Consider the following 11,860-nt stretch of genomic DNA (forward strand, 5'->3'; position numbering starts at 1 on the left):
TCATGTGGGAGCTGACTGAATGAGTTACCACCACATAGGTCGAATCAGGAGATAGAAAAAAGGGAAAACAAATGTCTGAAGGATCCTCTTAAAGTCTTTTTTGTTCATTTGTTAATTTACTTTTTCCATTGGGAAGCAAAGAGATATGTTGTCCAGTCAAATTTTCCAGCTTCATAGAGCCAGGGAAACCAAAACTATCAAGTACAAATTCTTCTTGTATTTTGTCTAAACTCAGAGAAGATGGTGACTTGGGAGAGTCTTAGCAGAAGTTCCTGTGTTGCCAAACAATTGTCAAACAGGTCTAAGAGTCATTGTGTCAGAGGAACCATAACTGAAGTCCTGATACTTGCTGACAGACCCTGAATTTTGGGTAGGACCTTTTGGTGCAGTAACTAGGTCTTTGCCCAGCTTATATCATAAATTGGTAGGGGATTCTAGTGTGTCCTGGCCATAGGATACAGAAAATTCGTCATTTATATGATGCTTATGACATGGTGTTACAATTGCACCTTGTGTTGACCATTATTAGCAGGTTGACTGTTGCCACAGGCTATGCACTATGCATGGTACTGAATACCACTTGACCAGACAGTACAGCTTGGGACCTTAGACTTTCAGCACTGCTGTGGGGTCATGGTGGAATTGCAGTCCTGCAGAGAGTCTAGGCATGCAGACAGCTCAGTAACAGGGAGGGTGCCAGCACTGACGCTGTCTGAGAGTCACTGAAACTTTACTGCAAAGTCTGTGTGGGGAAGCTGCCAATCTTTTAATTCTGGATTCCCTTCCCTTCCCTTCCCTTCCCTTCCCTTCCCTTCCCTTCCCTTCCCTTCCCTTCCCTTCCCTTCCCTTCCCTTCCCTTCCCTTCCCTTCCCTTCCCTTCCCTTCCCTTCCCTTCCCTTCCCTTCCCTTCCCTTCCCTTCCCTTCCCTTCCCTTCCCTTCCCTTCCCTTCCCTTCCCTTCCCTTCCCTTCCCTTCCCCTCCCTTCCCCTCCCTTCCCTTCCTTTTTTTGATTTTTTGCAGTATGCCTGGCTACTTTTCTGTCTAGAAGGTGTGTTGTCTGCATCAGAAGTATTATATGAAGATACGTGGCTGTACAATGCAAACTGTACATCCAGGTTAATGGTAGCTCAACAAATAACAAATGGGCTTTCATGACTAGTGACAGCTGCCTGCAAACATACACCATATCAACAAGGTCTCCTACTAAATTCTTTTCATGTCCAGACAAAGCAGGAACAACTTAATCCTAAATTCTCTTCTTACACTCTTGAAAGGTATGCCTTCCAAAATAATACATGAGGCCTCCAACAAGCATCTCCACACCGTATAAAGGACAGGCAATATCTTAGAAAAGCTTCGTGACGTGAAAAAAGGAAGTGAAACAAGAGTCTTTTATCAGTTACGTTCTTTAGAAAAATTGAAGTACTTTGGGCTGATACCTATCCTTAGATTTAAATTTTACTACGGTCATTGAAGACAACTGTGTCTGAAGTGTCTTATGAATTACTGTAGAGTAGTTTATCCATGACAGTTATTAGTTGTATCTAAAGCTAGAGCTGCCATATCTGGCAAGATTCTAGTATAACTATCAAAGACTGCCTTCTGCAACAAGTGCCTTAGATCCTCTGCTAGCACATATTTGTTTTCCTCTTTTTAGTGTACATGATATTTATATGAAGCTTCTGACTGCAAAGTAAGTTCAATGAACCATTAGCAATCTGATGAACTAAGTATATGTTACATTTATTTCTTTATATTATGTCTTTCTCCTAAAGTTTGTATATAACTACCTAACTGTAGAAAAAAAAAAATCTAAACCAGAACCAAACTAATAGTAAAATATGCAAGTGATTACTTTCTTACTAGCACCACATAAGCTGAAGCTATATATGAATCCAAACGAACCTATATCAAAGGCATTTAGCTAAATATAAACATAATAAATATGGACAGATACGTGTCTTATAGACTGACAAGACAGAGTCAGAAACAATACATTTGAAAGTGCATCCCTATAGGAATATATGAAATGTGTATTCAAAGAAAAAAAAAAAAAAAAAAAGTCAATTTAACTGATTTTTGTTATTTATATATTTGACATCTATTTTTTCCTTAATTCTAACTTTACAGAAATTCTTTTCAAAAACTTCTTTCCCAAAAACTTCTAAGGTAACTGAAGTCATTTGCTCAAAATTTATAATTCATGGATTTTTTTTTTTTTTGCAGATATTAGTGTAATCTTGTTGAATTGTAAAAGAAATATATCATAATTATGTTAATAATAGTATTTTATTCTGTATTTCTTTTTATTTGGTAAAAATCATTTAATTGCTGAACAGTTGGTTAGAATAAGTATATAAGAAACAATATTATTTTTTTAAAAATATTTCTAATTTGTTTAATTATTATTATTATTGTCAAAAGCTAAGTGATATAATATTTGTAAAGAAATCGTGAAGAAAGTACTCATTCTACTATCTTTATGCAGCTATGAATGTAAGGGAGAATTTCTCACATTGCAGAAATGGTATCTTCCATAATATTTTTTTAAATTTTCAAAAATTAAAAGCCAAAACAGATTTTCTAAAATCAAAGAGGAATTTAAGTAACCAAAGCATAGTTGCCAGAATTAGAACCCTGATTCACTCCAGAAGAAGTTCTGTGATCTTTCCTTCACATATTTAGCGTTAAATTCATATTATTGGTTGCTTAGGCAATGAGAGAATTTGGGTACAGTTGGACTTCTGAAACTTTGTCTTCATTGTTTCATATCTCAAAACAATTAAAAAAAAATCAAATAGGCAAATTGCTCATGTGAAAATTGCTCATGTTACTAAGATTTGAAGAAATGAGTTCATATGTTAACAATTGTCTTCAGGAAAGATTTTCATACTCCACTGTACAAATATTTAAATATTTAGAATAATACTTTCTAATACAATGTATCATCATATAGGTATGTTTCTTTGTCATTCTTCCATTCTTTTATATATAGAGAGAGAGACAGTTTTACAGAATTAGCTTGAAAAGCACTTTTACAATTATTGACTTTCGGTATTTTTAATTTGTATCTTGCTGCTTGATGACTCCACTTGATGGGTACAGTATGACAACAGGTAATAGATACAATAACAGTAAAACAGTCATCATTACTGCTGGGACTAGAAACCCCCATCATTGCTTTTTTAGCTTTCCTCAGCTGGAAAGTTTTGACATCTGCTGGTTTGGGACATAGCTGAACAGCTGTCAGCAGTGGGGTAGCTGCTTTCAGCAGCAGTTGGCAGGATGGCAGGGTGCCAGCTTGTACCATCTGTGCGCCTGACATTTCATTCTAATTAACAGTAGGGTTAATTGTTCTGGCAGGCTCAAATGTAGTGTCTAACATTACCCAAGGGAAACATGTACAAGTGCAGGAGTGGCAGAGAGCTGGGGACAGCGTTGCTAACAAACCTATTGAGGGAGAATGGTTAACAACTACTGATGATTTTACTAGCTGGCCACATGCAATAAGGCTGAGGTATTTTTTTATTCTGATGAATTATGCCAAGCCTGTAATGATGTAGAAGAAATCAAGCTTTGAAAGGCTGAGACTGCTGCCTTGGGGCAATTGAGAGGGAACAATTTGCATGTTATTACTGCATATTCATACCTAATTGTGTTAGGCTTTGCTAATAGAGCAGAATGACAGTATGAAAAATCGAGCAACTGCTTTATAGCCAACAAAGCTAGTGTTTTTTCCCTACACTATGAGTGCTGAATGATCATTTAGACATTTAGTTGTTCAATATGACAAGTCTACCATTTGTTAGCTTGACATATAGTAATTTATAAAGGAGTATTCTAATTTTACTTTTAGTTTATTCTCATTTTATACAGTATTCATGGTAGCAATTTGAATGGGGATATTCATAGCTATTGTGAGTAGTTGTGATTCAAATAAAACTATTTTATATGAAGTATTTCTATTGTTTTATGATGTATTAATTTTAATGTTTAAATAGCTTTTTCAGATATTAATATAACATAAACCAGAAGCTGATGATAAATCCTTCTTATAATCATGTTGCTACATGCTGATTTAGCAATTTATTTATTTATTTATTTTATGTTTCTGATATTTCTAAAGGATTGGGGTTGCAGGTTGGTTTAAGAAGTTGTCAAGTAATACTGTACCAGATCTATAGATTCTAAATACAAAAATAGTGATATACTCAATTTAAGCTGAGTTACAACCCAATATATAGGTGTAAATATCTCAAGACATAAATCTAATGCATTTTTATCTCATATATTTGTGCCAAAAACATTACAAAAATAGCACTACCTCTTTAGGAGAATTGTACCTCAGATTCAGTTTCATTGTATATTATTAATGGCTTACTGTTCTGAACTTATAGAATCTCATTTTTAATTCCCTTCTTTCCTACAGTTCCATAGACATGACTAATATTCCAGAAAACATTACTATAGATCACATACATTAAAATCTTAGTGGCCTCTAAAAATTTTGAAATCAACAAGCTTAATTTTTAAAAGTAATAGAATCATATAATCATAGAATATCCCGAGTTGAAATCATCGAGTCCAAATACTGGCTCCACGCAGGTCTACCCAGAAATTCAGACCATATGACTGAGAGCATAGTCCAAACTCTTCTTAAACTCTGACAGGCTTGGTGCCCTGGGGAGCCTGTTCCAGTGTGCAACCACCTTCTTGGTGAAGAACCTCTTCCTGATGTCCAACCTGAACCTCCCCTGTTGCATCTTGACACCATTCCCTCAGGTCCTATCACTGGTCACCAAAGAGATTGGCACCTGCCCCTCCACTCCCTGTCGTGAGGAAGCTGTGGACTGCAATGAGGTCTTCCCTCGACCTCTTTTCTATGCTGAACAAATGAAGTGACTTCAGCCGGTCCTCATACGTCTTCCCCTCTAGGCCCTTCACCATCTTTGTAGCCCTTAAGACCTGAAAAAGTTGGTGGTAACAACAGACATAATATAAAACTTGGGATGGAAGGCCAGAAATAAGATTTTCAATAGTTCTTTGATGTACATATAAATATGTACATTTCCATATTGGTTAATCTGTGAAACAATATGTGAGATTCTCAAAACTTGGATACAATAGAGGGAGTTAGAATAAACTGAGATACAGTTTCAGTTGTTTGCATACTTTCACATTGCAAAATTAAAAGAAATTTTGAATATGCCAGATGAAATTTGAGACTCAAAGCTTCTTAATATTATTTGGGAATTGTTGACTGATATGCAAGTCAGTTTATACAAATGCAATATTTTCAACACGGGAAATATTATACTGTGGGTAGTTCATACGTAGTTTTGTACATAGTTGGTAGAAACATTTTATATCCCATCTACTTTGTTTTTATGCAAAATATTTCCAACAGATAATGAAGCCATTTCAAGAATAATTATTTTTATGATGAGTACTGATATGTTTTATGCAAGATATTTAACTTCTGCAGTCTGTGGACCTCTCCTCTCCTCTCCTCTCCTCTCCTCTCCTCTCCTCTCCTCTCCTCTCCTCTCCTCTCCTCTCCTCTCCTCTCCTCTCCTCTCCTCTCCTCTCCTCTCCTCTCCTCTCCTCTCCTCTCCTCTCCTCTCCTCTCCTCTCCTCTCCTCTCCTCTCCTCTCCTCTCCTCTCCTCTCCTCTCCTCTCCTCTCCTCTCCTCTCTCCTCGAGCCTCTTATGTTAAAATGTTGAGCCTCTTATTTTAAAACTGCAGCAAAAGACAATGTTAGTGTAGGAATGACCTTAGCAAAGTCTCAAGTGTAAAAGACATATCAGTGGATAGGTTTATATTTTTTATCTTTAAAATAAACCGAATTAACTTAATACTTTATTTCCTTTCAAAAACAAAAGGACTCAACTGGTTATATTTACGTGGATAATATGAAAAATGCCACTGAATATATATGAACATCTTTAACAAATCAGCATTCTGAAAATGCCTAGAGCTAATGTAATTTATTATGCATGGAAGGAGATGCTAAATATATTGGCCTTCAGCACAAAATAATAAAATGGTTTGATTAGGTTTAATTTAATTATTGTTGTAAGTGAAAATCCTCTATTCCTGGTGTACCCCTGTCCTTCAAAGAAATCTCCATAGAAGAAAAGCAGTAAAAATCCACTTACAATGTTGCAAAAAGGCACGTCAATCAAGGCCATTATGAGGTCTTGTCCACTTACTTCCTTAAATCTTCTTTTCTTTCATTTGAACAGTAACAGCTGAGCTTCAGTTCTGCCATCTGCACTTTCAGCATATAACTAATCTGGTGCCATCCTACTTTCTAGTATGAAACCAGATAGAAAATCTGCCAAGATAAGATTGAAAAGATAAGTTAACAAAATGCAAAGAAGACTATGGTTGGTTTTCCTCTTTCAGGATTTACCAAAAAAAAAATCTACTACAATGAGGTTATTCTCAATCTGTAGTTTGGATGTATTCGACTCCTCGTTATTCCTTCCTGCAGGTAGGTGAGTTTTCCATTGCATGTTTCCTGTATCAAATTCTACATCTCATAATTGTAGTTATCTTTTGCAATCACTTTCCCTGCAAAACAATTATTTCTAGCCAACCCTATTACTATTACTTGTTTTTGTCTTAATCTAGTATGCTGCAATTTTAAATTAATAAGTAACCCATATGCACCATACTTTCTAAACAGGTTCTTGTTAAAGTATTTTATTATAATTATTATCCCTTTCATTAGTTTCCCTTCCTTTTCACTGTATAAAAGTTAGTGTCTTCTAGTCATTTATTCAAATTTCTATCATATATCTATTTTCTCTCATAGTGAAAATCCATGCTAGACAATGCTCAGACTCTAAGCCACTTCCATTTATTTAGATGGGAATTATATAGACATTTTCATAAAATATACCTTTTTTTTTTTTTTTTTGTATTATCACTTCACAGTTATAAATCAACATAATATTTGAGGCCTTGTACTCTAAGATTTCTTTCTGGGTTTATACAGATTGTTCTAAGTCTTCCTTAATTTCTGGAAAAAACAAAACAAAACAAAACACTTGAAATGGAATCTTACATCAAGAGCACTAAGAAAGCCAGGTAACCAATATTTATATTTAGTAGGTACTACTAAATAAATATACACAGCTTCCTTTGGAAATTATTTCCACCCTACTTTGCAGTGCATCTTCATATACATTCCCATTCATATGTATGTATGAATGTTTTTATATATGTAAGGAATTCTGATGAGCAAGCTGCAAACAGAAAAGGAAATATGAATTAGGGAAATATTGTTTACATATAGTTTAATTCACCTATTTGTATCTTTCCTGTCTTGCTCATTTTTATTTTTCTTTCTCCTATTATATTCTTTATAATATACTATATGCTAGGCTGATTTCTAGATATCTCTATGCTTATTTCTAGATATTAATTTACTCTGGAATTTTTGACTATGAAACGTGTTAGCAAGATGCTGTCTTAATACTTTTCTTGATTGACAAGACCTTTTGGTTTTGAGAAATTTTTGCTGTTCTGATTAGTGGTGGGTATAAAAATAGAGCTGTCTTTAAGAGATTTTATTTGTGCATAGTGATAGAGCAAGAAAACAACAAATGCCATTACCGATAATTTTTCTATCTAAAATTTTTCCTCATGTGGAAATACAGTGAAATCTTTTCATGCTGCCACATCAACAGTACTGCAGTATGGAAAAATCCTTTACTTTGTGGCTGAGGTTGATACAGTTTTGACAGATGTGAGTGTTGGCATATTCATCTTTAATTACCATCTAGAATCATTTCACATTTTTTGTTAAGACAAGAAAGAGTAAAAAAAAAAAAAAAAAAAGCCTCAAGAATAGTAAAAATTTGGTTTGGCTAAAGCTTACTGAAACAAGACTTGTATTGATTTTGGCTATTTCTGTTCCATATATTTAGTTGATCTGAAAAATATTTTGTTATTTAATATCAATAATTTTATTATGTTATAGTTGGATGGTGTATTTTGAATTAATAATTCCCATACTAGAGAAACTGTGGATTTTTCTATAAATTGCAAGAATATTTATTACAAGTTTGATGCCAACCATGTATTTTTATTAATATTTGTAGTAAATATTCACACTTCAAGAAACATGATACTAAACTGTGAATTTAACTCCTGTTGCTAACTTGCAGTGTGTTTTGTTTTGTTTTCTTTTGTTCTGTTCTGTTTTATTCTGTTCTGTTGTTTTGTTTTTCTTTTTTTCCATTGCAATGAAGAATCACAGAATCATTGAGGTGCCCTGCCAGTGAACACCACTGAGAAGAATCTGTCTCCATCTGCTTTATTTTCCCCATTAGATAAATTCTGTTTTCTGTATACATTGACAAGACACCTGTGGGTCTCCTCTTCACCAAGGTGAACAGTCCCGGTTCTCTCAGACTTTCCTTATATGAGAGATACTCCATTTCCTTCATGATCTGTTTGGCCCTTTACTGGCCTCTCTCCAATATGTCCATGTCACTTATACTGGGGAGTCCAAAACAGGACACAGTACTCCAGATGTGGCCTCACCAGTACTGAGGAGAGTGGAAGGATCACCTCCCTTGGCCAGCAGGCAACATTCCTCCTAATGCAGCCCACGATGCTTTTGGCTTTCTTTGCCATGTGGGCATGTTGCTTGCTCATGTTCAACTTATCCAAGTTGTCACATCCAGCATGTCCACAATGATCTATTTCCAGCCAGTTGTCCCCAGGCATGTACTGATGTGTGGGGTATGCACCAGTCAGTGTCAATTTGTCAAATAATAAAAAAATGTTTCTATCTTGTGTCACTTGAAACTATTATGTGTTGCATGACTATGGGAATGTTTACAAGTAGGCTTATCCTCTCTGTGAATGCCAATATTGAAAATTAGGGCAAGAAGGAAGTGTTTTGGAGAATGACATGTATTTGAACATTTCATATATGTAATTTGTCTATAAAACCTACTTTTAATTATTGCTCTATGTTAAGGGTCCTTTACAAGATATAACAGTATGCTTTCATACTGTTATTTCATAATGATGCTGGTGATAAACAGAAATGTATATTAAATATTGAGCATCAGAGTTCTCATATATTTATATGATACACATGCACAGTCCATGATGAGAGCCTCACCTTTCCTTTTAACTCTGCTTCTGTCTATCCAGAGTAGCAATGTCTCTAAGAATTTTAATGAATTTTATATTTAAACCAAGCTTTACTTCTAACCTCACTAGTATAAAGTGTAGAAGAGAAAATTGTTTTCATGACAAAATTCTCTGGTAATAATTACTTTTCTGTTTCTTTGGAAACATTACACTCATTTCTGCCGCTTTCTAAATAGTTTTCCTATGTTATACTTAGTGACTTTTTTTTTTTTTTTTTTTTTTTTTTTTTTTTTTAATAAGCCCAGGCCCAGTGACAATTTTTTTAAATCAAAGTTTTAATGTGTACTTAATTAAATCTGCAAATTTATCATCTGATCCATTAGAACTGCTACTGGTATGTCTTTTAATCTGGAAATAAAAATCATTTTCTATTCCTTATTACTTGCCTTATCATAGTACTTCTGTCATAAGCCTATGTTAAGCTAGTAACATGCAAATACAGAATAAAAAGGTATTTATCCTTAAGGTATTTAAAATGAATTATTAGACATGAGACTAGAAGCAGTTTGAACTAGAAACAAGGGGACAAAATGTGATACTTGTCAACATGATAAGAGGAATCTGGACATTCAGCAGCTTAGAAATCATTAGGTTTTATGAAGAGTTGGATGAAAGGAAGAATATTAATTAGGATTCTGAAGAAGAAAAACTATTTATGTTGGTAGATATTTATTCCTGTATTCTGGATTTCTTTCCTGTGTGAGCAGAGGCAATCCCTGGTTTTAGGCATAAAAGGAGATTTTGCTGAGGTTCTGAATCAGTAGTAGATAGGAATCTCATTCTTCTCAAGAAAGGAAATAATAAAACAGATACTAAGGGGAAGTTAAGAATTCTTCTAAGAATAACTTTATCTGCTTAAGCTCATATATGTTACAAGAAATTATATAAACAGTAAAAATTCTTATGGTTCTGTATTATCCAGTTTCTTCTTTGTCCCCCATTCACAAATAAATGCTTAGCTATTCAGAAAGAGATGTGCTCTTATAAATTCAAATTATGATCTTTGTGGAGCTCACACAGTTAAGGTCTTCAATCACTGGATGCAGTCAAAAATCTTTTACTGCTCTTAATGTTTCAAGGCACACTGAAGAGCAAATAGTCTAAACTTGCTGAATGGTCAGCTTATAGTAGCACAAATAGTTATAGCAGTCTGAATGTAGAAAGAAAAAGTTCCAACAGTCTGAATCTAGAAAGACTGGTGAAAACTGTGATGGATGTGATAGTATCTTTTCACCATGTACCATCAGTACACTGCGTATTTTTTCTTGCTAATAAACATAGCCAGAAGGAAAACAGAAGGGAAGGCTTCCTGCTTACCTTATTCTGGCTGATGAGCTCTGAGTCAAACATTGTAGAGACAGCAGAGGATGCATAACAGGGGAAAGGACAGACAGTTTCTTCTCAGAGAGTACTTTCTCAGCATACAGCTAGAAAAAGTATCAAACTGTGAGCTGAACAAGAATTAAAAGAGAAGAAAATAGAGTTCATTTCAACAAAATCTTGAATTGAACAAAAGTTCTTCTTGTAGTTGTGAAGAGTCGCATAAACAAGCTTCAAGATATGATAGAAAGAAAGTTTTCTGGAGGAAAATGTAGAGGAGATTGTGAAGTGTGAATAAAACTGAAAGCCAATGAAAATCGCTGAGCTTGAGCTGGAGGAAAGAACTTATCCTAAAAACAACGGATAAGGGAAAAGTGAGACTGCTCCACTTCCAGATTTTGGTGAACTTGGGTTCTATCACAGTAGAAACCAAGTCCCTTCCCCTTCCCCTTCCCCTTCCCCTTCCCCTTCCCCTTCCCCTTCCCCTTCCCCTTCCCCTTCCCCTTCCCCTTCCCCTTCCCCTTCCCCTTCCCCTTCCCCTTCCCCTTCCCCTTCCCCTTCCCCTTCCCTTTCCTTCTTCTTCCTTCTTTTTCTTTTATTAAAAATGATGTGATGAATAAAAATAGCTAAACTGTCCAAGGGCATTTTAATGAAAATGAATGAATAGCATGTCTCCCAGCTGTGCACCTCCAACATGAAGCAAAATCATTCCTCCTGCTGTATATCCTGTTACCGGTTTGTTTGTTTGTTTGTTTGTTTGTTTGTTTGTTTGTTTTTTCCTCCCAGTCCATTTCCTAGTCTTCTTTTTGATATTTATTTTGTAAACAATAAATATTTTCTTCTAGATTTGCTAGATAATTGTCCTTAAGAATATTTTTAGAGCAGTTTGGGGTTGATACAACAACCAAAGAATATAATTAATAGGTAATTGTGAAGATTGCATGGTGGGAAACAGAAACTTTACAGCACCGTTTTCGATGCTCACTGTAGAGAGGTGCCATTCCCTTCCTACTATGTCTATGGAAATCCCTACAGCAAGTATTAATGTCTGGAATTCTTGAGGTTTTAATGAAATGCTCCCAGAATGGAATTTAGTCTTCACTTGAAAATGTTTTTTTGTTTATTTGTTTTGTTTTGTTTTGTTGTTTTTGTTTGTTTGATTGTTTGTTTATTTTGTAGCTACCTCAGTTTGAAGCAGTTAAGATCAGTTAAATCAATCTACAAAGTAATAGAAACATGGAAAGTTGTAGACTTGAAAAAGAATTATTAATGAAACAAACTGTCATGAGTTGGCATGTTGTCTTTAGCAGGCTTTCTTTAGATTTTAGCTTTCTTGCAGCTATTCTGTGTGAAGACTAATATG

At 34.9% G+C, this 11,860-nt stretch overlaps 1 long non-coding RNA gene across 1 annotated transcript; it reads left to right on the forward strand.

Moving 5' to 3' along the window:
- The first annotated feature begins 6,445 nt into the window (after window positions 1-6,445).
- Window positions 6,446-8,496, forward strand: LOC116486391. The gene is made up of 3 exons (XR_004252948.1): window positions 6,446-6,496; window positions 7,004-7,095; window positions 8,262-8,496. It is a non-coding gene; the product is annotated as an uncharacterized LOC116486391 (long non-coding RNA).
- The last annotated feature ends 3,364 nt before the right edge of the window (window positions 8,497-11,860 follow it).

This window comes from Aythya fuligula, chromosome 2, assembly GCF_009819795.1.
Source record: "Aythya fuligula isolate bAytFul2 chromosome 2, bAytFul2.pri, whole genome shotgun sequence".
NCBI classification, from domain to species: domain Eukaryota; kingdom Metazoa; phylum Chordata; class Aves; order Anseriformes; family Anatidae; genus Aythya; species Aythya fuligula.